The 6,000-nt window shown below is 41.4% G+C and overlaps 1 protein-coding gene across 2 annotated transcripts in view; it reads left to right on the top strand.

Moving 5' to 3' along the window:
- Window positions 1–6,000, top strand: part of TXNDC16 (thioredoxin domain containing 16) — a 124,172-nt gene that overhangs the window by 50,027 nt on the left and 68,145 nt on the right. The window lies entirely within an intron of this gene.

The raw sequence follows: 6,000 nt of genomic DNA, 5'->3' as shown, positions 1-6,000 counted from the left end.
AGAGTTTCTGCTGAGAAATCAGCTATTAACCTTATGGGAGTTCCCTTGTATGTTATTAGTCATTTTTCCCTTGTTGCTTTCAATAATTTTTCTTTGTCTTTAATTTTTGCCAGTTTGATTCCTATGTGTTGTGTCATGTTTCTCCTTGGGTTTATCCTGTATGGAACTCTCTGCTCTTCCTGGACTTGGGTAGCTATTTTCTTTCCCATGTTAGGGAAGTTTTCATCTATAATCCCTTCAAATATTTTCTCTGGTCCTTTCTCTCTCTCTTCTCCTTCTGGGACCCCTATAATGTGAATGTTGTTGCCTCCTGATGGGAGGGACTGGTGGTGGATAGAGCTGGTTGTTGCTTTGGTGGGCAGAGCTTAGTAAAACTTAATCCACTTGTCTGCTGATGGGTGGGGCTGGGTTCCCTCCTTGTTGGTTGTTTGGCGTGAGGTGACCCAACACTGGAGCCTACCCAGGCTCTTTGGGGGGGCTAATGGCGGACTCTGGGAGGTTTCACGCCAAGGTGTACTTCGCAGAACTTCTGCTGCCAGTGTCCTTGTCCTCACAGTGAGACATAGCCACCCCCTGCCTCCGCAGGAGACCCTCCAACACTAGCAGTTAGATCTGATTCAGTCTCCTATGGGGTCACTGCTCCTTTCCCTGGGTCCCGATGCACACACTACTTTGTGTGTGCCCACCAAGAGTGGAGTCTCTGTTTCCCCCGTCCTGTCAAAGTCCTGCAATCAAATCCTGTTAGCCTTGAAAGTCTGATTCTCTAGGAATTCCTCCTCTCGTTGCTGGACCCCCAGATTGGGAAGCCTGACGTGGGGCTCAGTACCTTCACTCCAGTGGGTGGACTTCTGTGGTATAAGTGTTCTCCTTATACCACAGAAGTATGAGTTTGTGAGTCACCCATGCAGCAGTTATGGGATTTGATTTTATTGTGTTTGCGCCTCTCTGGCTGTCTCATTGTGGCTTCTCCTTTGTCTTTGGGTGCGGGGTATCTTTTTTGGTGAGTTCCAGTGTCTTCCTGTTGATGATTGTTCAGCAGTTAGTTGTGAATGTGGTGTTCTTGCAAGAGGGAGTGAGAACATGTCCTTCTACTCCGCCATCTTGAACCAATCCTGATTTTTGTATGTTGAACCATCCCTGCATCCCAGGAATCAATCCCTCTTGGTCATGGTGTTTAATCCTTTTAAAGTGCTGTTGAATTCTTTTTATTAGTATTTTATTGAGGATATTTGCATGAGTTTTCATCAGGGATATTGGTCTGTAGTCTTCTTTTCTTATAGTATCTTTGTCCGGTTTTGGTATGAGAGTAATGTTGGCCTCATACAATAAGTTTGGAAGTGTTCCCTCCTCTTCATTTTTTTGGAAGAGTTTGAGAAGGATTGGCATTAATTCTTTTGAAATGTGTGATAGAATTCTACAGTGAAGTCATCTCTGCCTGCACTTTACTATGTTATGAGATTTTTAATTGCTGATTCAATCTCTGCTTACTAGTTATATGTTTAGAGTTTCTATTTCTTCTTGATTCAGTCCTTTTTTTGTCCATGCTGTGTGGCATATGGGATCTTAGTTCCCCAGCCAGGGGTCAAACCTGTGCCCCCTGCAGTGGGAGCACCGAGTCTTAACTACTGCACCACCAGGGAAGTCCTTGATTCAGTCTTGGTAGGTGTATATGTCTAGGAGTTTGTCAGTTTCTTCTCATTTATGTAATTTGTTGGTGTATAATAGTTCATAGCAGTCTCTTATAGTCCTTCATTTTCTTATATCGTTTTTTGAAAATTTCAAAGTTGTACTCTCACCCCAGTGCAAGAGTGCTTCTGTCACTTGTGTATACTTTATACTAATTTATAATTTTAAAAATAGATACAATTTTTATAGATATATAAAATTATTAGTAATTTTTATGCTACTATTAGCAATCTTCTTGGTACTACTCTGTTGCTTTTTCTACCTATCAAGGACATTTGTAATTTTGTCTTTTGTCTAATGGAATGGACTATAACTTTATAATTAAGGAACCATGGGGTTTTAGAAGAAGTATACCAGCTTGTATGGAAAGGGACAGAAACAGCACAAAATGAAAAGAAGTCTTTAGACTCCCCATATTCTGTGGACAGGAAATGACTGAGAAATCTGCTCAGCTGCAAACACAGGCTCCTTTTTTTGTAAACAAGAAAGGATGAGTTGGAGGGCAGGTCAAGAGCCCAAATATGTAACGCAGAGCCTCAGAGAACAAACCCTTAGGGAGTAGGATGGAACCCTAATCCAGAAACTGGCCCATATGCCTGAATGGGCTTCAGAATTCCTACACACAAATGACCATTTTATGCTTCTGCTTTCTCCCCTTTCAAACAGTAATGTCTGTAGTGGTTATCTTTTGCCTGTTCCATCATTGTCTATTGAGAATGGGGAAAAATAATTCATTCATTTCTTCAAATTGAGAGGAACAGTTCTCAAGGAGCTATATCCAAGAGACCACACTAGACCTGAATGTAGATGATGAGATCTTAGAGTTTGCATTGGTCTCAAAGTCTGATGGGATGAGGCTTGGAAATCTTGGAGAGAAGTGTGATTTGCATGTGATAGGGGTGGAAATTGTAGCCAGAGAGTAGACCATTGACTACAACAATTCACATCTGTCCCACTTGCAAAATATACTCACTTCTCTCTCCAAGCCCGCCAAAGCCTCATCCTATCAGACTTTGATTAAATTTTCCAAAGATGGCAATAACAACTCTCCCATCTCATAAACTCTTCTTATCATGTGACATTATCAATGTGCCTGTCCAGTGGTAGAGTCTATGTCTTCTCTCCTTGAACATGATTGAGCCTTTGTGACTGCCTTGACCAGTAGAATAAGGCTGAAATGATGATATGTGGCTTCTGAGGCTATATGTCATAAAATGCCATGTGCTTCTGCCTTGCTCTCTTTGATTGCTCATTCTGGAAACCCAGCTACTTTTCTGTGAAATTAAGCCTGAGGAGAAGTCATGTGAAGAGGAGTTGAGGTCCACAGCCCACGGTTCTGGCTGAGCTCATAATAGTCAGCAACAGCTTGCTAGCCAGTGAATGTGCCATCTTTAAAGTGGAACCATCACCCTCCAGTCGAAATGCCCCACTAATGCAATGTGGACCAGAGATGAGCTTGCAGACATATGGACAAAATAAATGATTCTTGTTATTTTAAGCCATCAGGTGTTGGCATGCTTTGCTACATACACAGTGATAGATGCTTGGAACACACCCTCATCTGTTTCTATGGCATTAACTACACTGATTCTCAGATTTGAATTTTCAGGTCAGATGTTTCTTCGGAGTTCCTGTCCCATATATTTAACTACTAACGAGATGTCTTTCTCCTAAGCTCTACATGTCTGACATTAATGTGTTATCCTTTACCATCTGTTCTTGCTCCATTATGTTGGTTAATTTATTGTCTAGTCATTCATGGCAGAAACCTGGAAAACCATTCTCAACTCCTACATCTCTCTGCATCTAATTTTAGATCTTAAATATCTTATGAATTCTTCATTTTAACAGCCAGTGCTTTAATCCAGGTTCTCCCTCTCTCTCGTGTACTGTTTTAGCAATAGCAACTGATCTGGTCTATATTGTATTCCTGTACTTCACTCTCTTTAAGTTTATGCTCTCTGTTGCTTGCAGAGTGATATGTTTTATTTTATTTATTTATTTATTTATAAAACATCTTTATTGAGATATAGTTCACATATCATTTAATTCACCCATTTAAATTGTAGGATTCATTGGTTTTTAGTATATATTTCTTTGTTTCTGTTCTTTGGGTTTTTTTGGCCACATGGCATGTGGGATCTTAGTTCCCCAGTCTTAACCACTGGACCACCAGGGAAGTACCTTTTTTCTTTTTTTTTTTAAACAGAGTGATATATTTTAAATACACATATATGATCTTGTTACAATAATTTTTGCAGTTCCTAACTGGCTTCCAATTATTTACAGAATAAAGCCCTACTTTCTTAGGAGGATATATATAGTTTTTAATGATTTGGCCCCTTGCCAGATCTCCAGCCTTACTGTCTGTTCCCCCTTTTTTAATACTAAATTTCTTATAGTTCTCCAAATACACAAAGAAGAAACCAGGCTTTTCTACTCCTTCAGGCTGTTATACCCATTCAGGTTTTGGCATAATTCAGCTCTGTGTTGTTGTAGCACTGAGGTTCCCACCTTCTCGCTGGCTGTTGGCTGGTGTTGCTTTACCTCCTACAGGCTGTTCTCAGATCCTGTCCACGTGGCCCCCTCAAAAAATTGCAGATTCCTCCCTCAAAGCCAGCAGACAATCTCCCTCCATTGTGCTATGACAGTCTTACATGGTGTGACCTAATCAAGGGAATGACTATGCTATAAGTATCACCCACACTCAAGGAATTAGGATTATACAAAATGTGTACACCAGGAATCTTGGGGACCGTCTTAGAATTCTGCTTACCGTAGGTAAATATAGATTTCTCTGTGGAAACTTTTAAGATTAAAAAAAACCTCAATAATTAGAAAATTTACAAGAATGCATCTTCCCGTGTGTCTGCTTTTATCCACTACGCTGGTTACTCAGTGGGCTCTTTCAATCTGGCAGCTCATGCTTCTTCAGTTGTGGGAAACTTTTGTGTGTATTTCAGTGATGATTTCTTCCCTTCTGTCGTCTCCCTTCTCTCTTTCTGGGACTCCTATTTGAATGTTGGACCTCTTGAACTAGTCCCTCAATTTTATCTCTTCTATTATCCATCTGTCCTTTGCTATACTTTCTGGCAGATTTATTCAACTTTATTTTTCATTTCTTTATCGATAGTCTGTCTTCCCATCTTTTTGAGCTTATCAGTGGTGGTTTTCTGAAACTTCTACTGAATAGTCTGTTTCCTTCACGTTACTTGTTTTTCGGTTTGTTCTGGTCTCTGTCTTTCATGTTAGAGGCTTTCCTTAGATGCGTGTTACTCCTTGTTCATGATTTAGAATATGAAACTAAAAAAGCTGATTGGAAATTCTGAGGCTGTAGATCAGACTTGTTAACTCTGAGCTCCATAGGGTGATTGGATCTGGGCTGTTTTCTGGTGAACCTCAATGTCAGTAGCTTTAGACTTTTTCTTGTGGTTACTCAAGATCCCCAGAAAAGGAACTTCCAGTTTTCTGCTGGTGTACAGAAGTCTGGCTGCTAGCATACTGGAAACTGAGTGGGAAAGGGCTAAAAGGAGTCTCAGCATTTGGGTACTCAATCCCCCTGCTTTGGGTATGGTATTCCCATTCTCAGCTGTTCCTTCAGTCCGGCCAGATTTCTTCTGGTGTGAGAGAGGGACCTAAGTTCATGGAGTTGGGGAGAGGAATCTAGGGATCTAATGCTTCCCCGAAGGTTTTACCTATTCCTCCTTATTTTGGAGCCTTCCTGCCATTCCGCTTCCAATATTTCTCTCCCAGTTCCAGAGACGCCAGGCAGTGACAGTTCCTGAGCAATTTTAGGATTCTGCAGTTAAAGTGAAATTGTCTCTTGGCTTTTCCTCTCTCATGGCTTTAGGGTTTTGTTCTCCAGGTTCCAAAATTTTGCTGCCTTGGGGCTTCCCTGGTGGCGCAGTGGTTGAGAGTCCGCCTGCCGATGCAGGGGACACAGGTTCGTGCCCCGGTCCGGGAAGATCCCACATGCCGCAGAGCGGCTAGGCCCGTGAGCCATGGCCGCTGAGCCTGCATGTCCGAAGCCTGTGCTCCGCAATGGGTGAGGCCACAACAGTGAGAGGCCCGCGTACCGCAAAAAAAAAAAAAAACATTTTGCTGCCTTTTCTCTTTTCCTTTCTTCATATATGTATGTTTTATCTCTTTTGAAAACTCCTACTGCTGTAGTTGTGCTGGGATTTCTGGAGGGGGTGAAATTAGATGTGTATATTCAAGCTGATGTCAACTCAGATGTTTCTCATTGTTCTGTAATATGTCATTATATGTTAAATTCTTATGTGGAAGAATTTGTTCCTTAGTTATCTGTTCTGT

This window comes from Physeter macrocephalus, chromosome 11, assembly GCF_002837175.3.
Source record: "Physeter macrocephalus isolate SW-GA chromosome 11, ASM283717v5, whole genome shotgun sequence".
Classification (NCBI taxonomy): Eukaryota; Metazoa; Chordata; class Mammalia; order Artiodactyla; family Physeteridae; genus Physeter; species Physeter macrocephalus.
This window is presented reverse-complemented; position numbering and strand designations above follow the sequence as displayed.